The sequence below is a fragment of the Schistocerca gregaria genome, chromosome 7 (genome assembly GCF_023897955.1).
Source record: "Schistocerca gregaria isolate iqSchGreg1 chromosome 7, iqSchGreg1.2, whole genome shotgun sequence".
In the NCBI taxonomy this organism is placed as follows: domain Eukaryota; kingdom Metazoa; phylum Arthropoda; class Insecta; order Orthoptera; family Acrididae; genus Schistocerca; species Schistocerca gregaria.
In genome coordinates, this window is record NC_064926.1 from 75125853 (window position 1) to 75152039 (window position 26187).

A 26187-nucleotide genomic window follows, 5' to 3' on the forward strand; every position below is an offset into this window, starting at 1 on the left:
GCAGTGGAGATTCGTCTGCACAACAATTTAGTAAACAGAGACAGCGGATTTCAGCTTAGCGCAGCGTGGAACCCCACACTTGACATGATACGTCAGGAACGCTCCGATCGGAAGGCAGCAGCGCCCGCAGACAGAATGGATAGCCACCGGGCCTCGACGCCAGGTCCGCACCGCGGCCCCCCACCACCGGCCGCGACGGGTTCCCCCACCACTGACGCGGCACTCCCTTCCGGAGAAGCGTGATTGGCCGGCCTACAGAGACGGACAACGGTCCAGCAACTATATAGATAGGTGGAACACAGCATCCCGACACTTCGCCAGAAGATGATGGGTACGAAACTCATCGAAACGTTGCGACAAGACGACGCCACCACTCGGCTGATAACCCGAGAAGATTTCATCAAGGGAGAACAATTGATTGTGACGTGTTGAGAGAGCGAGTGTCGAGATGCGCCAGTGTGGGTGGCGGGTATATATGTGTGTGAATGCCATTGTTGAAATACAGGGTCTTTAACCGAGAAGGGTGTCACCATCGCCGTGGTTAGACCCCTAAGTAACAGATTAATACCGGGAAAGTGAAGAAGTATCATTATGAAACTGATCAGTGACGTTGTTGTTGTTGTTGTTGTCTTCAGTCCTGAGACTGGTTTGATGCAGCTCTCCATGCTACTCTATCCTGTGCAAGCTGCTTCATCTCCCAGTACCTACTGCAACCTACATCCTTCTGAATCTGCTTAGTGTACTCATCTCTCGGTCTCCCTCTACGATTTTTACCCTCCACGCTGCCCTCCAATGCTAAATTTGTGATCCCTTGATGCCTCAAAACATGTCCTACCAACCGATCCCTTCTTCTAGTCAAGTTGTGCCACAAACTTCTCTTCTCCCCAATCTTATTCAATACCTCCTCATTAGTTACGTGATCTATCCACCTTATCTTCAGTATTCTTCTGTAGCACCACCTTTCGAAAGCTTCTATTCTCTTCTTGTCCAAACTAGTTATCGTCCATGTTTCACTTCCATACATGGCTACACTCAAAACAAATACTTTCAGAAACGACTTCCTGATACATAAATCTATATTCGATGTTAACAACTTTCTCTTCTTCAGAAACGCTTTCCTTGCCATTGCCAGTCTACATTTTATATCCTCTCTACTTCGACCATCATCAGTTATTTTACTTCCTAAATAGCAAAACTCCTTTACTACTTTAAGTGTCTCATTTCCTAATCTAATTACCTCAGCATCACCCGATTTAATTTGACTACATTCCATTATCCTCGTTTTGCTTTTGTTGATGTTCATCTTATATCCTCCTTTCAAGACACTGTCCATTCCGTTCAACTGCTCTTCCAAGTCCTTTGCCGTCTCTGACAGAATTACAATGTCATCGGCGAACCTCAAAGTTTTTACTTTGTCTCCCTGAATTTTAATACCTACTCCAAATTTTTCTTTTGTTTCCTTTACTGCTTGCTCAATATACAGATTGAATAACATCGGGGAGAGGCTACAACCCTGTCTCACTCCTTTCCCAACCACTGCTTCCCTTTCATGCCCCTCGACTCTTATGACTGCCATCTGGTTTCTGTACAAATTATAAATAGCCTTTCGCTCCCTGTATTTTACGCCTGCCACCTTTAGAATTTGAAAAAGAGTATTCCAGTCAACATTGTCAAAAGCTTTCTCTAAGTCTACAAATGCTAGAAACGTAGGTTTGCCTTTTCTTAATCTTTCTTCTAAGATAAGTCGTAAGGTCAGTATTGCCTCACGTGTTCCAACATACGGAGCTCCATCGCAGTCTTTAACACTGGTAGCATGCCGCGACAGCGTGGACGTGAACCGTATGTGCAGTTGACGGACTTTGAGCGAGGGCGTACAGTGGGCATGCGGGAGGCCGGGTGGACGTACCGCCGAATTGCTCAACACGTGGGGCGTGAGGTCTCCACAGTACATCGATGTTGTCGCCAGTGGTCGGCGGAAGGTGCACGTGCCCGTCGACCTGGGACCGGACCGCAGCGACGCACGGATGCACGCCAAGACCGTAGGATCTTACGCAGTGCCGTAGGGGACCGCACCGCCACTTCCCAGCAGATTAGGGACACTGTTGCTCCTGGGGTATCGGCGAGGACAGCGAGTGATTCACAAGTTCCGATACAATTTCGCATGCATTACGATGGGATTTCTTCTTTCTCGTATGTTTCAAACGCTGGCAGACACATCAGCCCAATGGTGTGTTATGTGTTATACCTACGGGTGAATGACATGTCGTGATCGTGAGGTTCGTCTGTATCTCGTTCAATGGTTAACAGGTGTTTTTGTTTTGTGTGCACAGAACACCGAGGAGAACGAAATTAACAAGAGTGCGTCACGTGTTACGCGTAGTAGCATGCGGATCTCGACATATTTTTCCACATTTATGTTTCACCCTGTATAGTAGTTATTAGGTACTAGTAGCGTTTGGAATAGAATGTAGACACCAGTTACCAACCATTAACACGATATGGACTGCAGCGAGTTCAAATAATTTGGGCCAGCCCAGTGCCAGAGTCAATGTCCACTGGGAGTAGCTCGGTGCGCAGATCAGTAACAGTAGCTTTATGAGATCTTCTGGCACACCTGTAACACTGCAGGAGTTACAAATTTTGTATACTTGTAGAGCGGAATAGTAAACATATTAACCTTGTCCATAGTAACAGCCACCTATGGGAGTGTGTAGTTCCAATTGTTAATGTATTAATTATAAGGCAGACTAATTAGCTTAGGTAGTGTTTTATGATGTAGAATTATTGATGTATTGTGTTTAAAATAAAGATTTTTTTTAATTTTGTGTTTCTGTGGTGTGAGTTGATGTGGAAGACACAGGGGTTTCAGCATAAGTGTCAGAGTATGACAGTGGCTTCCAAGACTTCAGAACAAATATCGCAGAGGAGATAGATTACATTCCTTTGAAGTTATTGAAATGATTGGCCAAAATGACAATTAAACAACTAATTAAGCTGGCGTATACATCTCTCAAATTTGAGACATTCCATCACACTTTTCGAAAATATCCACACAATCTCAAAGACGGCAAGGGCCCGTAAGTGCAAGAACTGTCACATAATCAGCTTAGCAGCTCATCATGCATCCAAGATGCTGACAAAAATAAGTTCCATAAGATTGGAAAATAAACCTAGGATCTGTTATATTACAATCAATTCGGGAAAGGTGAAGTTATCAGAGAGGCAGTTCTGATGCTGCTATTGTTACTGGAGACAAGACTCAACGAAAATGATGTCAGTTTCGTAGTAATCGTCAACCTGGAAAAAACATTCGACAATCTAAAATGGTGCAAGACTTCTGAAAGTCCCAGAAAAAATTGTGTACTCTGTAGGGAAAGACGGGTAATATACAACACGTATGAGAATCAAGAAAGGACTATAAGAATGGAAGACCACGAATGAAGTGCTCGCATTAAAAAGAGTGTAAGTCATGCATACAATCTTTCTCGCGTGCTGTTTGTAATATTTATGGCAAGTTAGTATAACGCAAAACTCTAATGTTGTGAAATATATAGCACTCTTTATTGTTGGGGAGCCTACTGTGAGGTTGTGATGTCTTGGTATCATGTTAAGACTTGACAGTCTGCCTGGAAACAGCGTGTGCACTTCCTACTGACTAGTTTAAGCCTACCCTAATTAGATAGTATGACTGGCAGAAATGTTAGAAGCAGAAAATTCAGTTTGATTGCTAGAGGAGTTGAGCATCGGCTTTAGCAGAGAATCGTCAAGTGTGTGCAAGATAACAGATCGTGATAATTATTAGCTGAGCTGAGGTGGGTGAAATTGCATCACGAGGGTGTATTATTAGCCTGGGAATTGATGGTAGAAGAAAGTGGTCACGGATATTGATAACTGTTCACTGAGATATATTGTACAGAAATCAGGTAAGTGCTCAGAATGTTTATTACGAAGTGCTGTTAAGCATTTTTCAAGTTGGAGACAGCTGAGTACAGTTACATATGTAAAGTCACATATCTCAGCTGTGGAAAATACATGTTAGTTACTTTTGTGGAAAGTATTAACTGTATCACGAGTGCATTGTACATACACAATTATGGAACGTAAGCTCTGTATCAATAGTTTGTGGCAAGAATTACAGCACTCAATAAATCGTATGACATCGCTTGGACGTTCTCTTTACTGAAAAACAGTAAAGAGCACATTTACGAAAACAAAGCCACGACCGAACATTATTTACTGCAGTGTGAGGAACATTATCTTTAGAACGCGCCGGGTAAGATCTAGGAATCTTTAAGGTGTATCTCGCAAGGTACATTTCCAACTGCAACCCTCACACGTATGGCTATGCTGTTACAATCAGCCACCAGGACATAGCTTTAAGAGCTCGGGTGTTGCATAATGCGTCCCTTCAGGGTTAATTTTCAGCGACTGTGATGCTGAATGAGTGCACTGAAAGTGGGCAGTGAACTGATAGTAACCTGTTCAAAAGAGTTACGAAAGAATGGACGAATAGTGAATTAGCTGTAATAGTGGCTTGATGACTGTTATCTGATGAACATTGTTTCTGAGAGGATGAACAGAGAATTTCGCTGATAACATCAGTACAGAGCACAAGATTGGTGAACAGTAAAACGATGGGTTACATACGAATCTGTGCTTAAGAACTGGCGAAAGTGACTTCGACATCTTGATGATGAGAGGATGAATAGCGAATTTCACTGATAATATCAGCACAGAGCACAAGATTGATGAACAGTAAAACGATGGGTTGCATACGAATCTGTGCTTAAGAGCTGGCGGAAGTGACTTCGACATCTTCTTGCTGTAAAAAATTTGCAGCATCTCAGTTACAGTAGATATTTTGGGAGAATAGGGAATGCAATGTTTTGTGGTATGGGATACAGTATAAAAGAATGACTTAAAGAAAACAAAACTTCAGGATTTCATTTATGATGCAACAAACTGCATAGAGATGAGCAATATGGTAGCTGGGGCTGTTGTCATGGCGCAGGAAGCAGACAGCCTTCTCATCGGGTGGCACAGCCGGAAGCTCCCAAAAAAAGGTCGAGAGACAACACACAGGCGCCCAAGGGAGGGCCGCAGCTAGACAATTGGGCAGATATCTCAGATACACAGGAGGACGATCTTATTGCTGTTAAAAGCACTGGGAGCCATAGTTAAAATATTGGTAGATCCCTTTTTTATTAGGTGACACCACACCTTATACTGTCCCCTTCCAGTAATAGCTGCTCAGAGAGAGTTTGGTTAAAAGAAAAGAACGTCAATTCAAATAAAGCCATGTGCATCAGCTATGTACTCCTGCCTGTTTAATCGCATTTCAACTTTATGTTTGCGATCATTCGTTATCATCTGTGCACACCTGTAACATAAATAATTGTTAAAGCCCATAAATGTAAAATAATTTCAGGACAGGACTAATGAGAAAGGTTCACACCTCATAAGCTTCTGTAACAATTTTAATCTCAAAATTATATCAACACGACTCCAGAAAAATCACGCACAGGCTAAAAACGTGGAAATCCCCGAAATAAAACACTGAGAGAATTCCAAATTGATCATATTGCTGTCTCCAGAGGAAAACTAAACAAGTCTTCAACTTGAAAATCAGCAGAGAATTCTTTGAGTGAGACCAACACTTACACCAAATCGAACCAAAGCTTCAGTCCATCAGAAAACCGATAAGAGTAAACCAGATTTTCTCGACTGATCCTAAATGCGTAAAACTCATCAAAAAGAAATCCATAGACTGGACACCATGAAGTGACCGAAACTCGCAGAGAAAGTGCAGCAAACAATAAATTTAAAATACCCTACCTTAGGTTTATTTTTCAGGTACCTTGTAATTACACAACACGCTTAGTCCAATTTAATATAATGCAGGTATGTGTACCACTGCTGTATCTGTTTTTTTTTTTCATTATTTGCTTCACGATTTTTTGTATATGAACGTCTAAAGACAAATTTATAAATTGAGAACGTTGGTCTTTAAATGTAATTATATATAACTTCTACGTATCTTTGGAAGCTTTGGCCCAGTAATAAGCATTTTATCTACATAAAATAAAATAAAAAGCTGTCGGCAGAGAAGTAACAAATGATGACCAGTAACTTATAGTGGGACTTGGCAGTTTTAATATGCACATATGCAGTACGTGTGGTAATCTGTAGAAATTTAATTATTTGGTGGTAGGTAGAACAGTTTCAGGAGTGGTGGAAAGTGGAGCGGTTTCGAAGATTAGAGGGATAATTTATTGAGAGAGAGAATGCAGCAATTTAAGAGAAAAGAGGCAAAGAACTCAGAACTTTCTGGAAAGCGATTGCTTCACTATTGATGCAATAAAATATCAATACTTTGAGAAGCAGATTTATTCCGAAAGCGTGTGGAGAAGAGGATTTTACGACAGCTGAAGAACCTTGAAAATAAGACGAGTTACAAGAGAGATAATTTGTCTCAATATCATCGCAGAATACATCGAGAATGAGAAACAGATAATACGTGGAACAATCTAGGAGCAGATGCAATCACATAAAGAGAATACAAGTACTCTGTTATTTCTTCGAGCAGTATAAGGAGTTATTTTCCACGTTATTATGGACGAACTGAGACGGCGAAGTTTACCCGTTATGTGGACAGCGTTACGAGTAGAGACTTAAAGTTACCATTCTGTGTATCAAACGGAGAACTATTTTCGAAAGTAAGATTAAGAAGTGTAGCGGCCAAAGCTGGAGGTATTTTCAGTCAAAAATAATAAAGAGGTAATATGCTATTTAAATGCACAGTAGAGCAGTTGCCTTTGTTGAAACTGCAAAACCTTTGTCTGCAATATTTACCAACCCAACAATCCAATCCCTCATCCCACCCGAAATTTAAAATTTTATTGTGTTCAGCAACGAAATGAAGCGCCGGACAGCTGTGGATATTTATTTGGATTTTGTGATTAGTGTTCTTGCTGGTAAGCTAGCAAACGTTAACTTCTGTTGTCCAGTGATTTTGAAAAAAAAAGAAACATTAGCGTCACGCCGGCAGCACAGAGTTTTCTCCTTTGCGATTTGACGGGTAATGCTCGTTTCACAAGAGTTCCTGCAAACGTGACGTCACTTTGACATCACGCGCAATATCGACGCATCATGATCGGCTAACGACTTTGTGACAAAGAAGAATATGAATATTATTGCTCCTCGATTTACTCGCAGCATTTTAAGCTTTTCTTCTAGGTTCCTGCCTAACCACACACTCGGAAGTCGCTACATATTCGGAAACAAAGAGACAAATATTTGTTAGAAGAAAAAATATCAATTTTATTGCATGTTATTTTAATCGCAACATTTAAAGCTGTCCTCTTAGGTTCCAGTCTAGTCACACACTCGCAAATAGCCACATATTCGGAAGCGAAGAGCCAAATATTGGCGAAAAGGCAGACTATGAATCTTATTGTTGCTCATTTCAGTCGCAGCAATTCAAGCTGTGCTCTTAGGTTCCTGCCTAACCACAAACTCGAAAATAGCTAAATATTTGTTTCATCCTTCGTTCTCACTTAAAAATGAATATAAATAACATCCAGTATTACAGAACATATTTGTACTACATTAATAAGAAAGTAACACAACGTGTTAATAACGCTGACAAGATAAAAAAAATTGCATGTAACAGTATGTGCAGGACTTTCGATGCTACCACAGCAATCAGCATAGCTTTGAAATATAAAGTAAACTTACAACGGACTTTGTCATAGATCAGACTTCACATTACCCACACTCACAGAAGCATATCAGATACATGCTTTGCAGACTCAACACGGTACCACTCAGCACAGAAAATCGCCGAAAGGAACGAGACATCATCTCACAAATATCAACAAACGACAGGTGTAATAGTAATCTAATCACAAAATTAAACAACACATATAGTCAGTAAACATGACACACATTCAGCCGAAAACAACAGTACAACAGAACATTACACAAGTACATACAACAACAAAAAACAACAATTACACAAGAAACACATGAAAACGAGAAAGAAGATTCAGGTTGGTGCAGAATGACCTAGAGTCACAAACCACAAATAAAATAACAAACAATTTCAAAAGATAGGACATAAAGATAGCATTCAAAGCAGGCAGATCAATCCAAAAGTACATTCCAGAAATTACAAATTACAAAGACATCTACTATAAAGCAGAAATATACGAACTACAGTCTAACACACGTGATGGAAGATATGTAAAACCAATTAGCGGAGCATTCGACACCCAGTATAAAGAACAGCACGGAAATAAGTGACAAGCCTGTCAAGATCTGCAGAATATCTAAGAGCAAATAACATAAATCCTCCTACAACAGTGAAAGACATGAAAATAGAATAAATAATAAAAGACACCTCTTAACATTACAAGAAAATTACCACACATACGAAACAAAGGTTGAAAGGAAGATACTGCTAAATGACTTAACTACTCACTGTTCCCGCTGACTTATCATATAATGGAGAGTAATCCCAACAGATGATCATAAATCCCATTTCACTCGCAAGAATATCATTGTAAGTGAGGAAAAAACAGGAAAATAAATGAAAGTAGGTAATAAAAATAAAAACTACGTACAAGAAAACACACACACATCAGCACGCATATAGTCACAGAAAAAACAATTGAAACCAAAACCTGAGGAAGTTGACAATACTTACAGAAACGACTGACACTACAGACACATATAAAATGGCAGTTAAAATGTTCGAAACAGTAAGCAAAAGGAAATCTCCAAACTTTCAACCAGTTTCCCACCTGAGAGAAAGCCGTTTGGCTTAAAAATAATGAATTAAGACGCTGATCTATAAGTACTTTTTCATTTTATTATAAATACCTCAATGAACTGTTTTAAATCTACAGCCTGTAAGTGCAAACGAAAAAAAATTGTAACATTTTAGGACACCCACTGCAGATGTACTATCTGAATAAAGAAACTTAATGTGGAGCATGCAAATGGGTTTTTCTTTTAAACTATTGTTATCTTAGAAATCTCCATCGAGACCTATTGGATAACTGACATCCATCGGCTGTCCTACCATTTACTTTGTACCTTCGCAAATGTTACTTCGGAAGTTAAAGCCATTCTCTGCAACGTAAGCTAGCACTGCTACGGAGACTAATGTAATAATGTGCGTCCACATGAAGCAGACGCTTTCCCACTAGCGTTGACATCTGTGGGCAGCACGTTTTGTAAATAAACGCCTTGATAGGCTTTTGGATTGGACCGGCGTATCTCTGAGACAATGATGTGGCGCTCACATGAGCGTATACGTCCTCCTTGGAGAGTAGAAACGGAGTCAGACTGAGGCCATCAGGGTGATGTTGCGGACTCTTCAAGAACTTGGGCCCCTGGCGCCAGAAGTAAAGAAAGGAAAAATTAAGATGCACATCAAAGTGGTGGAAGAAACGAAAAATCGATCAGTCGATGAAACCTTTCACTTTGAGATAGTCAAAGATGCTACTGGAAATCTTTCAGAGCTATAGATACGCGGATAGCTTACCTCATTTACTAGATCGAAGATCAGTGTACATCAGAATCAGAACATCAGTTAATTGAATCTATAAGACGAAAGGGACTATATGTGAGCAAATGTGAAGGACAATGCAATGACAATGCAACCGTCAAGAGCGGCGTGTGCGATGGCGTATAAAAGAGAATGAAGTCAAAATTCAAGTTTAATCCTAAATGCCACTGTAGAGGCTTATAAAGAAACTGCCCACTATGTCGAAGAAGTTGATAACGTATACATATTATTTGGCACCTTGGCTAAGACATAAATCATCTACGTATTTAAAGAGAGATTTACTATCGTTCTTAGGGTTCTATGGAAACATAATTCTTACAAGTAAGAAATGTGATGTACTAAACGTAACGACAAATCTTGAAAACATTACAGAATCCTGTAGCATTGTTGTTCACTGTAAATTACTACAAAAGATCAATATACAGTAATAGCTGAGCCCTTGAAGTCTGCAAATATGGACGTTGCAGACGCGTATGACGTCTTAGGAATGGCACTGTCAAAAACAGCTAGCGTCACAGGATGTTACATCAAACTGCTTGGCTAAACTTCCAACATCTGTGAAAGATGAGGCAACGAGTTTAAACACTACAACAAGCAAATCAAACAGTAAAGAAACACTTCCACAGGCTTTACGACGACGAAAGTCGGACAGACTCTGTAACTACATTCAGAATGACGCTTTTGTTACTCAATGATTCATCACACTTATTCGTAACTAAATACTAGGTTTTCACAAATGAAGTACATGGAACAACACAATCGTTGTTCAATATGGCTACGTTCACCTCATGTAACTCTGTGTAGTTATTCTGTGGACCCGAACCACTTTGAAAAGTGAAGTCCAAAGAGGAAGAGAAATTGCCGCTTATTTTAAGAAAAAATTAAAAAATTTTTACTCACAGATTTTGCAATGATCAGAAATTTGTATCTTGAGTTATATAAGGTGAAATTCATGGGAAGTTAATCATAACAGTCACGTTAAACTGCGCTTCACTTAGAAATTTTCATTTACTCATGAAACAGCTGGAGTCGAGATTAAACTTTTTGATTTACTTATAAACATAATTACATAATTCTGAGTAAAGATTTAATTTAAAGTTTTAGTTTATACATACTGCAGATTAGCACCAAATACGTTGCCATATGGTATTCAATAATCTGCCGTTCCTTTACAAAATTTACAAGAACAGTTTTGGGAAACAACAGCAGTTACATTGATAACATTTTATAGACACAAAGAGACTGCAGAATCGTTGTGTAAATATTTGTAGCTAATCTGCAATACTAACACATCAGAAAATAATTGAAGATTTTAAGACATACTTGCGAAATAATGTGTCGAATGATAAACCGTATGCAACACACTTGGCGCTAATGAAAAATATAATTTATTCTGAAACAGATATGAAGCATGCCGTGAAAACTGTTAATCAAAAATGTTAATTTGTGTACGCAGTTTAAATATTCCTAAAACCGGAGTTACAAATAAAATCAGAATGTCCTGCTGTATAAGGATCAAGAGACATCACTACGGATTTAAATCACATTACGAACTCAGTTGTGAAATTCTGAGTGAAGACATTAGAGCAAGAAAGTACTATTTTCAAAGAAGGATGGTTAGAGTGCGGAACGCTATGGAATGAAATTGCCTGTATCCTTTTAAAGGAACCATCCCAGTATTTGCCAAGGTATGTGTTTCCTCACTATAACACAAGAAATGTTTTGTACACAGTAAAAAATGATGCAGGGGAAAGAAGTCACGGAAGGTTCTTTAAAGATAGATAATACACTGATAAAATAGAGTCCCGAAATTTTACATACCTTTAATACTTTCTCATAGACAAGTAATAGACGATCCAGGCCAGAGAGCGCCCTTGGCAGATCTATTACAGTTCCTTAGTAAAGAGTTCGTATCCAGGTGTAATATATTTTCAGCTAGTTTCCTTTTCTTAAAGAATTTTGTCCTATATTCGCAGATTAGCTGCCATAGCATTTCGTTTTCCATAACAGAAGTTCCCAACACGGTGCCGTTCGAAATACTGTTTTAAGCTGCTTGGTAAACCGTTTGTGTGGCAGGGTCGAACAGAGCAAGCGACTGCAGGCGATATTGCTGCCAGAGATGGAGCAGTTCATTTTTCATAACAGAACTTCCCAACACGGTGCCGTTCAAAATAGCATTGTGCCGTTTAAAATACTGTTTTAAATTTCTTGGTAAATCTTCCCTGTGTGGTGATGTCTAATAGAGCGACCGATTGCAGGCGACATTGCTCCGAGCAATGTACCGCTTACGTGTGGACTTTAAAAGAACTCATTGTAGACAGAACTACTTGATTTATGGCTTGAGGGCTCATGCCCAAGAGATACTATAAATTACTTATCACCGAAATGAAACTCAACGTGAAGGAATGACGGCAATAATAGCGTCACGCCTGTAGCACACGGTATCGTTTGATCTCCAAAGACGGCAGCAAGAGAAATGAAAATTTTAACAGCTCGTACTCCTGTGACCTCTAATGATTCAGTGCAAGCAGAAGTGGAACCAAGAGAATATGGCTGTACCATAAGAACTGCAATGCAACAAAAATGATAAAGCTGACCAACCTCATTCAATTTTACATTAGCGATATCGACAAATTCCAGTCATATATCTTTCTGTTGATATCCGAACTTTTCAAGAGGCTTATAATTTAAAAGGTAAATTAGTTTTCTGGCAAAAATACAGCTTATGGAGAAATGCACTTGACACGTAAAAACATTGTAAGATAATGTATAATTTGTAGAGTTTCACTTTTTCCCTTGACCATAGCTGGGAATATGGAAGTGTCCGATTCCACCCTTCTGCTTTGACCCATGACATCATCAGTACGGTGGAAATTGCTATTCTAAACGACTCCAGTATGGTGCCTATGATATCACTACCCAAACACGCAACAAACACGAAAATACGTATAAATAAAACAAGAACATCTCCTTCCAAAAATATAATCAAACTAATGTGACTATAGCGGGAAATTGGGGGTTTTTGGGAGGGGACAAGCTAAATATAACATTAAAAAGACACACCACCATCCCAAAACACACAAGATGACGAACAAAAAAAATAAACTCCACAGGAATCGAACACTTCCCTTGACAAACATAGGTTAACGGCAGCTGACGATACCAATGCCTACAGCAAAACTACGGAAATTGGAATCAGATATTTCCCTTGACCACAGCTGACGGTACCAAAATATCTATATAGGTCAACTACAACTACTGATACGAAAAAACCAACACCTACAACTGCGTAAAACAAAACCAAAAACACAAAAACTCAAAAATTAAAAACTCAAACATCCCTACGTAAATTAAAACACATTCAATACATAATAAATACACAGAACATTACAAATCGAGAAAAAAAGACCCAAAGATCCAATTACTTACCATAAACAAATTTCGGTTAGCCATTTCCCCCAACCCCCCCCCCCCCAAAAAAAAACACCCACCCACACACACACACACACACACACACACACAAAATGGCTCTGAGCACTATGGGACTTAACTTCAGAGGTCATCAGTCCCCTAGAACTTAGAATTACTTAAACCTAACTAACCTAAGTACATCACACACAGCCATGCCCGAGGCAGGATTCGAACCTGCGACCACAGCGGTCGCGTGGTTGTGGACTGTAGCGCCTAGAACCGCTCGGCCAATGTGGCCGGCCAGACTCATACACACACATTCACGCGCGCGCGCGCGCAGAGAGAGAGAGAGAGAGAGAGAGAGAGAGAGAGAGAGAGAGAGAGAGAGAGAGAGGGGCAGGACGCCATCAAACACAACAAGACGGCATCTAGAATCACAACCAACTCAAACTAAGCGTGGTAATGACGTCACACGCCATACCACCTTACGTCATGGGTCAAAGCAGATGAGTGGAATCGAACGCTTCCGTTGTATTTGACTGTTTTGCAAAGTCAAATTACCCTGAATACAGCTACCGTGGGGAGATCTCAAAAATCCATGTTTACGCTGTGCGTCCGGAGAAAAGTACAGATGACTGGACGCCGTATTTTGGGTGCCACAGAATGGCAGAACTCAGTCAGTTTCTGACGGCTTACCTTATAACTGCTGTCGTTTCTCTATGCTATTCCTTCATGTTTCGCCGACGCCTTGCTCGCCAGTCGCTTCATCTCGAACTAATGCTCAGCAACGGCATGGGACGGCGGCAGGGAGTCCTGTATTGTTGAGAACCGCGGCGCGTCGGGATTCATTGTTAAGAGAGAACGTACAAAATAATCTCCGCTTAGTTAAGGAAACTATCCAGCGGTAATGGCAGGGGGTACATAGACTAGAACAACAGTAGTAGGAACCTCGAGAACACGGAGCACATGGTTCCATAAAAAAGAAAGGATGAAGAATATGGAAAAATTAAAATGAATGGAAAGGTGCAATCATTTGTAAAATGTCTGTTTCAGTAGACGTTCTGCCCTATGACAAAATATTCAAGAATAGTTCTGCGAATCATCCTGACATAAAAATATGCGAATCATTTCCTCTTTCACTCCTGGAAATGGAAAAAAGAACACATTGACACCAGTGTGTCAGACCCACCATACTTGCTCCGGACACTGCGAGGGGGCTGTACAAGCAATGATCACACGCACGGCACAGCGGACACACCAGGAACCGCGGTGTTGGCCGTCGAATGGCGCTAGCTGCACAGCATTTGTGCACCGCCGCCGTCAGTGTCAGCCAGTTTGCCGTGGCAAACGGAGCTCCATCGCAGTCTTTAACACTGGTAGCATGCCGCGACAGCGTGGACGTGAACCGTATGTGCAGTTGACGGACTTTGAGCGAGGGCGTATAGTGGGCATGCGGGAGGCCGCGTGGACGTACCGCCGAATTGCTAAACACGTGGGGCGTGAGATCTCCACAGTACATCGATGTTGTCACCAGTGGTCGGCGGAAGGTGCACGTGCCCGTCGACCTGGGACCGGACCGCAGCGACGCACGGATGCATGCCAAGACCGTAGGATCCTACGCAGTGCCGTAGGGGACCGCACCGCCACTTCCCAGCAAATTAGGCACACTGTTGCTCCTGGGGTATCGGCGAGGACCATTCGCAACCGTCTCCATGAAGCTGGGCTACGGTCCCGCACACCGTTAGGCCGTCTTCCGCTCACGCCCCAACATCGTGCAGCCCGCCTCCAGTGGTGTCGCGACAGGCGTGAATGGAGGCACGAATGGAGACGTGTCGTCTTCAGCGATGAGAGTCGCTTCTGCCTTGGTGCCAATGATGGTCGTATGCGTGTTTGGCGCCGTGCAGGTGAGCGCCACAATCAGGACTGCATACGACCGAGGCACACAGGGCCAACACCCGGCATCATGGTGTGGGGAGCGATCTCCTACGCTGGCCGTACACCTCTGGTGATCGTCGAGGGGACACTGAATAGTGCACCGTACATCCAAACCGTCATCGAACCCATCGTTCTAACATTCCTAGACCGTCAAGGGAACTTGCTGTTCCAACAGGACAATGCACGTCCGCATGTATCCCGTGCCACCCAACGTGCTCTAGAAGGTGTAAGTCAACTACTCTGGCCAGCAAGATCTCCGGATCTGTCCCCCATTGAGCATGTTTGGGACTGGATGAAGCGTCGTCTCACGCGGTCTGCACGTCCAGCACGAACGCTGGTCCAACTGAGGCGCCAGGTGGAAATGGCATTGCAAGCCGTTCCACAGGACTACATCCAGCATCTCTACGATCGTCTCTATGAGAGAATAGCAGCCTGCATTGCTGCGAAAGGTGGATATACACTGTACTAGTGCCGACATTGTGCATGCTCTGTTGCCTGTGTCTATGTGCCTGTGGTTCTGTCAGTGTGATCTTGTGATGTATCTGACCCCAGGAATGTGTCAATAAAGTTTCCCCTCCTTGGGACAATGAATTCACGGTGTTCTTATTTCAATTTCCAGGAGTGTATATTCGAGTCAAAGACCAATCTGCACCAGGGGCTAGATGTGCGGAAATGTTGCGGTAAAAACGACGAAATTAAAAGTTAGTCTCTAAACACGCTGTCAAGGCTAGCCAAGAAACAGTCCTGTATTTCAAGACAATTGAAAACAATCACAATTACTTTTTATCACGGCATGCTATAGGAGAAGCATTAATTAAAATTTCCCGTAAGTATTCCTAGCTAACGCATCGTATTGTCCTGTCACATAGATTGCTCTCTACGTACTGAAAGAAAGGCAAATGTTATTCTTACGAGAAGAATGTAGTGAATTAAGTGTAGCAGCAGAATTTCAAGTCAGTCATAATTAACTCCTTGACTTTTTTGTTTAATTTAAAGGGCTACGAAAAATCAAAACGACACCAAAACCCTTGAAATTCTGAGAGTATGGCCGTTGCAGCTGCATATTGCCTCTTAGTAATGACACTGTCAGAATGGATCATTCGACACAGTGATGGGTTATCCAGTATAAATTCCCTAGCAAATCGTCTACTGTTAAGAGCTCCTATGAGCTTTTTCGACAACGAGAACATGACAGAGGCCGTAACTACACTTATAATGACACTTTATTTTCCCAGTGACTGACAGCAGTCATTCGCAACTAACACATATGGAGCAATAAAATCTTTTCTCGTCTCTACAGCCTGTAACGAAGATCTTAAAGATTAAGCACTTATACTTTCCTATGACGGCTCCCCATTGCATTTCTCTTCTTTCTTTGAAGCCCAGATTATGTTGATGAGAACCCTACAAATCCGAAACTGTCTACATCTACATACATACATCGCAATCCACCATACGGTGCGTGGTGAAGGGTACCTCGTACCACAACTAGCATCTTCTCTCCCTGTTCCACTCGCAAGCAGAACGAGGGGAAATGACTGCCTATATGCCTCTGTACGCGACCTAATCTCTCTTATCTTATCTTTGTGGTCTTTCCGCGAAATATAAGTTGGCGGCAGTAAAATTGTACTGCACTCAGGGTCAAATGCTGGTTCTCTAAATTTCCTCAGTAGCGATTCACGAAAAGAACGCCTCCTTTCCTCTACAGACTCCCACCCGAGTTTCTGAAGCATTTCCGTATCACTCGCGTGATGATCAAACCTACCAGTAACAAATCTAGCAGCCCGCCTCTGAATTGCTTCTATGCCCTCCCTCAATCGGACATGATACGGATCCCAAACGGTCGAGCAGTACTCAAGAACAGGTCATATTAGTGTTTTATAAGCGGTCTCCTTTACAGATGAACCACATCTTCCCAAAATTCTACCAATGAACCGAAGACGACTATCCGCCTTCCCCATAACTGCCATTACATGCTTGTCCCACCTCATATCACTCTGCAACGTTACGCCCAAATATTTAATCGATGTGACTGTGTCAAGCGCTACACTGCTAATGGAGTATTCAAACATTAAAGGATTCTTTTTCCTATTCATCTGCATTAATTTACATTTATCTATATTTAGAGTTAGCTGCCATTCTTAACAACAATCACAAATCCTGGCCAAGTCATCTTGTATTCTCCTATAGTCACTCAAAGACGCCACCTTCCGGTACACCACAGCATCATCAGGGCAAACAGCCGTACACTGCCATCCACCCTATTTAAAAGATCATTTATGTAGATAGAAAACAACAGCGGACCTACCACACTTCCCTGGGGCACTCCAGATGATACCCTCATCTCCGATGAACACTCACCATCGAGGACAACGTAGTGGGTTCTATTACTTAAGAAGTCTGACATACAAGACTTAAGAGATCTGATGTCGAATTATCCCGTAGAGTTCTCAACCGTCATTATACATGTAGGAGAACCTTTGGCTCTGGCCAAACTAGAGCATTGTTTACCAAACTGAAAAATTTTTAATAAATCGATAAAAACAGCCTTAACTGTGGGTACTGTTTCACATAAGACTGGAATCGTCTCAATACGCCTTACCCATGTAAAATCCCGTAAAAATCCCTGAAGAATGTCCGGGTGATTCTTAACAGTAGGCTGTATTCATCACCTTCCCAAATCCATATCCATAATCAATAATCTGAACTTCAATTACTAATCGTGTGATATAACGATTAGTTCGACGAAAGCTTGACAGTAGACCAACAGAAGCCCAATAAATAAAAAATTATATTACAGTGAGAACCTACAATCAGTTGGAAAAAAGTTCAAGAGGCAGAGTAGCTTAACGCAAGTACTCAATGTACTATCCGAAAATTGATAACACTTCGTACAGAGAGCCGGCCGAAGTGGCCGTGCGGTTCTAGGCGCTGCAGTGTGGAACCGTGAGACCGCTACGGTAGCAGGTTCGAATCCTGCTTCGGGCATGGATGTGTGTGATGTCCTTAGGTTAGTTAGGTTTAACTAGTTCTAAGTTCTAGGGGACTAATGACCTCAGAAGTTGAGTCCCATAGTGCTCAGAGCCATTCTGAACTTCGTACAGAGAGGTAACGGCAGTGGTTAAGAGCATCTCGACCATGATTTGTCCTGTACCACAGCTTTGTGATGCTTTCCTGCAGGCTGCCCATCAGTGGCAAAGATGAAGCAAATACTTCATTGTCATGCTCGCAACGGAAGCATACCAGCATTCGAAGAGCAATTCTTAACGGAGATTAGTTAACAATTCAATGTGGAAACAGCAACCAGCCACTGCTATAATGCTCTATACTAGGAATAAATATTGTCGTTACTGGTTAGTACACTCCTGGAAATGGAAAAAAGAACACATTGACACCGGTGTGTCAGACCCACCATACTTGCTCCGGACACTGCGGGAGGGCTGTATAAGCAATGATCACACTCACGGCACAGCGGACACACCAGGAACCGCGGTGTTGGCCGTCGAATGGCGCTAGCTGCGCAGCATTTGTGCACCGCCGCCGTCAGTGTCAGCCAGTTTGCCGTGGCATACGGAGCTCCATCGCAGTCTTTAACAGTGGTAGCATGCCGCGACAGCGTGGACGTGAACCGTATGTGCAGTTGACGGACTTTGAGCGAGGCCGTATAGTGGGCATGCGAGAGGCCGGGTGGACGTACCGCCGAATTGCTCAACACGTGGGGCGTGAGGTCTCCACAGTACATCGATGTTGTCGCCAGTGGTCGGCGGAAGGTGCACGTGCCCGTCGAACTGGGACCGGACCGCAGCGACGCACGGATGCACGCCAAGACCGTAGGATTGTACGCAGTGCCATAGGGGACCGCACCGCCACTTCCCAGCAAATTAGGGACACTGTTGCTCCTGCGGTATCGGCGAGGACCATTCGCAACCGTCTCCATGAAGCTGGGCTACGGTCCCGCACACCGTTAGGCCGTCTTCCGCTCACGCCCCAACATCGTGCAGCCCGCCTCCAGTGGTGTCGCGACAGGCGTGAATGGAGGGACGAATGGAGACGTGTCGTCTTCAGCGATGAGAGTCGCTTCTGCCTTGGTGCCAATGATGGTCGTATGCGTGTTTGGCGCCGTGTAGGTGAGCGCCACAATCAGGACTGCATACGACCGAGGCACACAGCGGCAACACCCGGCATCATGGTGTGGGGAGCGATCTCCTACACTGGCCGTACACCTGTGGTGATCGTCGAGGGGACACTGAATAGTGCACGGTACATCCAAACCGTCATCGAACCCATCGTTCTACCATTCCTAGACCGGCAAGGGAACTTGCTGTTGCACAATGCACGTCCGCATGTATCCCGTGCCACCCAACGTGCTCTAGAAGGTGTAAGTCAACTACCCTGGCCAGCAAGATCTCCGGATCTGTCCCCCATTGAGCATGTTTGGGACTGGATGAAGCGTCGTCTCACGCGGTCTGCACGTCCAGCACGAACGCTGGTCCAACTGAGGCGCCAGGTGGAAATGGCATGGCAAGCTGTTCCACAGGACTACATCCAGCATCTTTACGATCGTCTCCATGGGAGAATAGCAGCCTGCATTGCTGCGAAAGGTGGATATACACTGTACTAGTGCCGACATTGTGCATGCTCTGTTGCCTGTGTCTATGTGCCTGTGGTTCTGTCAGTGTGATCATGTGATGTATCTGACCCCAGGAATGTGTCAATAAAGTTTCCTCTTCCTGGGACAATGAATTCACGGTGTTCTTATTTCAATTTCCAGGAGTGTATTAAAAAAAGTAAATCAACATCAGCTAACAAAGCTTCGCATCAGACATCCTGTCAACCGGCAATTCAAACAGTAGAAAACTGTACAAACTGTGTTGCCATTCCTTGGTTTAGAAAGTTTATTTTGAAACACAGATCAGCGGTCATGCCGCACTGGTCACACAACCCCCTCAGATCACCCAAGCTAAGCACTGTCTCGTTAGGCTATGACTTGGATGGGTGAACATCCGGGTCTGAAGAGTGCTGTTGGCAGGGAGGGTACATTAAGCCCTTGTGAGGCCAAGTGCGGAGCTAAGTAGGGGCTCCAATCATGAAAGCTGACAACGGCTGGGAGAACGATATGCTAACCACGTGCTCTCAATATCTGCAACCATTGGCGGTTACTGCCAATACTGACACAGAGGTCGGTTGGTACTATTAGGCTTTCAAGCCCTGTTTGGACTCAGTTTGGTTACCTTATAACATGGGCAATCTGTTCAAAAATAAAACTATAAAGACAATCTTTCATAACAACAATAAATTTCAGCAACTAGCTACTCATAACTTAAGGAATGCCGCAAAAGGTTATCTCAAGGATATGCTCGAGGAGATAGAAATCTTCAGTCAAAAGCGTTAGATAGTTCAGTGTTTGTAAGGAACTTTGTCCATATACTTTCCATTCTGAAAAATAAAAAAAAACACCAACCATAACAGATGTGCAGAACTATAGACCTATATCTCTAACGTCGATCAGTTGCAGACTTTTGGAACACGTATTATGTTCGAGTTTAATGACTTTTATGGAAACTAGAAATCTACTCTGTAGGAATCAGCATGGGTTTCGAAAAAGACGGTCGTGTGAAACCCAGCTCGTGCTATTCGTTCACGAGACTCAGAGGGCCATAGACACGGATTCACAGGTGGATGCCGTGTTTCTTGACTTCCGCAAGGCGTTCGATACAGTTCCCCACAGTCGTTTAATGGACAAAGTAAGAGCATATGGACTATCAGACCAGTTGTGTGATTGGATTGAAGAGTTCCTAGATAACAGAATGCAGTATGTCATTCTCAATGGAGAGAAGTCTTCCGAAGTAAGAGTGATTTCAGGTGTGCCGCAGGGGAATGTCATAGGACCGTTGCTATTCACAATATACATAAATGACCTTGTGGAAAACATCGGATCCACTAACGCTTTTTGCAGATGATGCTGTGGTGTATCGAGTGGTTGTAACAATGGAAAATTGCACTGAAATGCAGGAGGATCTGCAGCGAATTGACGCATGGTGCAGGGAATGACAATTGAATCTCAATGTAGACAATTGTAATGGGCTGCGAATACATAGAAAGATAGATCCCTTATCATTTAGCTACAAAATAGCAGGTCAGCAACTGGAAGCAGTTAATTCCATAAATTATCTGGGAGTATGCATTATGAGTGATTTAAAATGGAATGATCATATAAAGTTGATCGTCGGTAAAGCAGATGCCAGACTGTGATTCATTGGAAGAATACTAAGAAAATTCAATCCGAAAACAAAGGTACAGTATACTTGTTCGGACACTGCTTGAATATTGCTCACCAGTGTGCGATACGTACCAGATAGGGTTGATAGAAGAGATAGAGAAGATACAACGGAGAGCAGCGCGCTTGGTTACAGGATCATTTAGTAATCGCGAAAGAGTTACGGAGATGATAAACTCCAGTAGAAAACTCTGCAGGAGAGACGCTCAGTAGCTCGGCATGGGCTTTTGTTAAAGTTTCGAGAACATACCTTCACCGAAGAGTCAAGCAGTATATTGTTCCCTCCTACGTATATCTCGCGAAGAGACCATGAGGATAAAATCAGATAGATTAGAGACCACACAGGGGCATACCGACAGTCCTTCTTCCCACGAACAATACGAGACTGGAATAGAGGGGAGAACCCATAGAGATACTCAAGGTACGCTTCGCCACACACCATCAAGTGGCTTGCGGAGTATGGATGTAGATAACGATAACAGTAAAATGCAGACATCTCCATATCTTAACATGCAACTGCCTGCCAATTCGTGTAACCCCATTTTCATTACTGTGTACAATAGTTAAATGAACCTAGACTTTCAACAAGTTGTCACTCTGTTAATATAGCACCTAGTGTCACAATAGCTACATGTATAAAATTTAACTTTAGCTCACGACTATTACGCAACATGTTAATCAGTAACATAACGGCAACTGCTAGTAAGCTGTCCCAGTACCCAGCTTCAAGATATTTGTGTATAAGGTTTCTCCTATTTTTTTGTCTTTCACAAAATTTACGAGAACATATATCTCCGTAATATGTGTTAATTTGTGAATGTATGCTTTCCGGGCGTATACAGATGGCGAAGAGTTCCCGGGCTTCCAGCCGGGTGCCAGTGTCTTCAGACTGCGACGTTTCGACGAGTGACATACTCATCGTCTTCTGGCGAAGTGCCGAGACTTTGCGGATGCCGGTTCCTTTATACCTGTGGCGTGTCCCCCACCACCTGGCCGCGGGAATCTGGATCCAGAGGAGCCGACGGGCGGGGTGGAGGGGAAAGCGGGTGCGCCATCAGAGCATTCTGATCCTGTCTCGTGAGCTGGACGGTTCCTGGTGCGTTCCTGGCGTATTGCGGCTAATGCTGGATTCCAGGCCGCCCTCAGTTAGTTGATAGCCTTCGTCCCTGTTCACAAGATTTTCGTGGACCTGTATTTCTATTGATTCTTTAATGACGCTATCCCAATAGCTCCCAGCTCGGCACAGAGCCCTGGTGTTTTCGAAATCGAAGGTGTGGTTTTCTTTGGTGCAATGTTCAGCTATAGCAGATTTCTCTATGTGTCCAAGTCGAACATGCCTGATGTGTTCCTCGCACCTTTTGGAGATGCAGCGCTGCGTTTGACCAATGTATTGCACACCACATTCGCAGGCAATGCTGTATATACCAGGTGTGTTTAGTTTGAGTGGGTGTTTAACTGAGCCCAGCAGCTCTTTCGTTTTCGGCGGTGGTCGGAAGTCGGTATTTATGTTGGATTTTCTCAATAGCCTCCCGATTTTGGCTGATATGGGCCCCAAATATGGAAGAAAGGCGAGTCTCTTGTTAACTTCCTCTTCCTCTTCCTGAAATTTGTCAGCCTGTCTCCTCTTAAAGGCCCTGCCAATCTGTTTTTCACTGTACCCGTTTTTCCGAAATACCTCTCTTAGGTGGTGTAATTCGTCTGAGAGGCTTTCTTTGTCACAAATGACATGCGCCCTATGTACCAAGGTGGTCAGTACTGACTGGCGTTGCGCCGGATGGTGGCAGCTGGTTGAATGGAGGTACAGGTCTGTGTGCGTCTTTTTTATATATACTGAATGGCCCAGCGTGCCATCCGCTTTCTTCCTCATCAGTATGTCCAGGAACGGAATACAGCCATTCTCTTCTACTTCCATCGTGAACGTGATATTGTCATGTATGCCGTTTAGGTGGTCCATAAACTCCTCCATTGCCTGCCTGCGATGCTGCCAAATCACGAAAGTGTCGTCCACATAGCGTAAGAAGTGCCTGGGTTTACGGTGAGCAGTTTGTAGTGCCACGTCCTCAAAGTGTTCCATGTAAAGATTCGCGATCCCTGGAGCAAGGGGAGATCCCATGGCCACTCCATCCACTTGTTCATAAAGCTGTCCATTGCACGAAGTAGGTGGTCGTAAGTGCATATTCAAAGAGCTTCACTGTTTCAGGCTCGAAGTGCTGACTAAGGAGCGCGAAGGTGTCTTGTAGCGGTACTTTCGTGAACAAGGAAGTGACGTCGAAGCTCACGAGTAGGTCATCACTCTGTATTCGGATGTCCTTCAGTATTCTAACGAAATCTGCGGAATTTTTCACGTGATGACTGCAGTGTCCCACCAGTGGTTTCAATAGTGTCGCCAAGTATTTGGCCAGTCCATAACTGTGCGAGTTGATAGTGTCCAGAATCGGGCGTAGAGGCACCCCATCTTTGTGAATCTTGGGCAATCCATACAGGCGTGGTGTCGTTGGCGCTCTGGGATACAGCCGTTTCTGCACTGCCTCTGGTAGATCTGAGTCCTTCAGTAGTGCCACGATTTTCCTGGTCATCGTCGATGTAGGGTCCTTGTTGAGTTTCCTGTAGGCTGGGTCTTGCAGCAGAGAGCAGATTTTCTGTTGGTAGTCGACTGTACGAATCAGCACCGTCGCATTTCCCTTGTCTGCTTGGAGGATCACGATGTCAGCATCATCCCTCAGTGCGCGGATAGCCTCTCGCTCTGGTGCAGTAATGTTGGCTTTAGGGAGTCGTGGCTTCTGCAGATCTCCCTTCGGATCTCCTCAGCTTCCTCCTTGGGTAGGCCCCTGATTGCTTCCTCTACGCTGCTGATGATGTACGGTTTCGGTATGGGCCTTGGTACAGGTGCAAAGTTCAACCCTTTCGTGAGGACAGAAGTTGTGGCTGCATCTAGCACCTTATATGTCAAATTTACAATAGCTCTGGTGCTATTTGTCACCTTCTGGGTCGACTGAGCTCCAGAGAGTCTGTCGCATTTGTCGATCTGTTTTGCGGCAACATGTCGATTCTGCACCTCACTGTCGGCGTGAGAGCTGCAGTCAACCCACTCCCAAGTGTGTGCTGGTAATGCTTCTGCCATTTTCAGGTGACATGCGATCAGGATGCGTGCATTCTCGTCCAGTTCTTGACGTCTGTAATGAATGAGTTCCCTGACAATGGCCATCCCTGCTCGCCGTAAAATACGTTCGGTTTTCTTCGTTTTCACAGGATGTCTTAATTCCGCAAATCGTGGCAAGATGTTCTTGTCTCGGCAACGTTGGAGGAAAGCCAATGAGCTGAGCAATTGGGCTTTCCTGTTGATTTCTTTCTGCAGCAGCTTGAAGCTACAGAGCATCTCCTCCCCATAGACGTGTCGTAAACGTGAATGTATGCTTTCCCGGCGTATACAACTGGCGAAGAGTTCCCGGGCTTCCAGCCGGGTGCCGGTGTCTTCAGACTGCGACGTTTCGACGAGTGACATACTCATCGTCTTCTGGCGAAGTGCCGAGACTTTTCGGATGCCGGTCCCTTTATACCTGCGGCGTGCCCCCCACCACCTGGCCGCGGGAGGCTGGGTCCAGAGGAGCCGGCGGGCGGGGAGGAGGGGGAAGCGGATGTGCCATCAGAGCATTCTGATCCTGTCTCGTGAGCTGGACGGTTCCTGGTGCGTTCCTGGCGTATTGCGGCTAATGCTGGATTCCAAAGACAACCACACATTTGATTTCGAAAACACCAGGGTGCTGTGCCGGGCCGGGAGCTATTGGGATAGCGTCATTAAAGAATCAATAGAAATACAGGTCAACGACAATCTTGTGAACAGGGACGAAGGCTATCAACTGAGTGCGGCCTGGAATCCAGCGCTCGCGACGATCTGATTGGCTAACTTCAATACTAAATAACTCGGAAACGGTGCAACGTAACGATTTTTTTTTGAAACATTCATATTTGAGTACAACCTGCCCTGCAATATCCATACAAGCGTTTCAGACATTTTCTGACGACACTGTATACCGTACATAGGTCCATTTTCAACAGAATAGTCCTTTTCCTTCCATCGTTTCTTGATGCACGGCACCACCACCACAAGGAACTTCCACCACAATCAGCGAACATCACTTGTACAGAATAACTTAATTTTTAATTCCGAACTATCATCTGAAGGTGTTCAATGTTGGTTCGAAAACGCTAAATGCGCTGTTTGTTCTAAGCAGACAACCTTGCAGGTGGGGCAACCACAGTTATGAGTATTGATCTTGGGTGTTAAAAACACACAACTTCAGCTGTATTTTGGTTCCTTGTAACTGTACAGTGATAAAGTACTAAAATACAGCTGAAGCGGTTATTAATACCCAAGATGATTGTTCTAAACAAGCAGCATTATGAACAGCGTCTGGTTGCTGTTTTTTTAATTAACCTGTACTATCACACAGACATGGTCTTACAGTGTCAGTTTTAGATAAAACAGTAACGAGATAAGTAGCGTCTTCCAGAGTACTTCCTGAGTGCAAATCCTTCGCCTCGAATCTTTCATACCAGACTAGGTGGATGGCAGGGGAGCCAGTGGCCAGAGCTGCTCATTTAATTCGCGTTAGCGACGTCGGAGAGTGCTGAGCCAGCTGATTAATAATTTCCTCGGCGGGATTTCTTTCGCCTGGTGCCCCACAGCTGGAGGAATATTATGGCCGCCGGATAATTAATCAGTTTTTTTATTAAAGACCTGACGTTCGAGTTTTTAATGATCTGCCTCCACAGCGAGCTCGTGGGATAGCATCTGGAAGGAAATTGCGTAGAGAACATTAGAACGGCAGACAACGAATTTCAGCATCGGGCGCCTAGGCTGTAGGTGTACAATATCCAAAATTACAGGCGGCTACTATTGAGAGTGTTCTGAACAAAGGTGTCAATGAAATTCTTCTCGCACATGAATTGGCGATTCTCTATCATATACATAGATGTACATACAAATTTA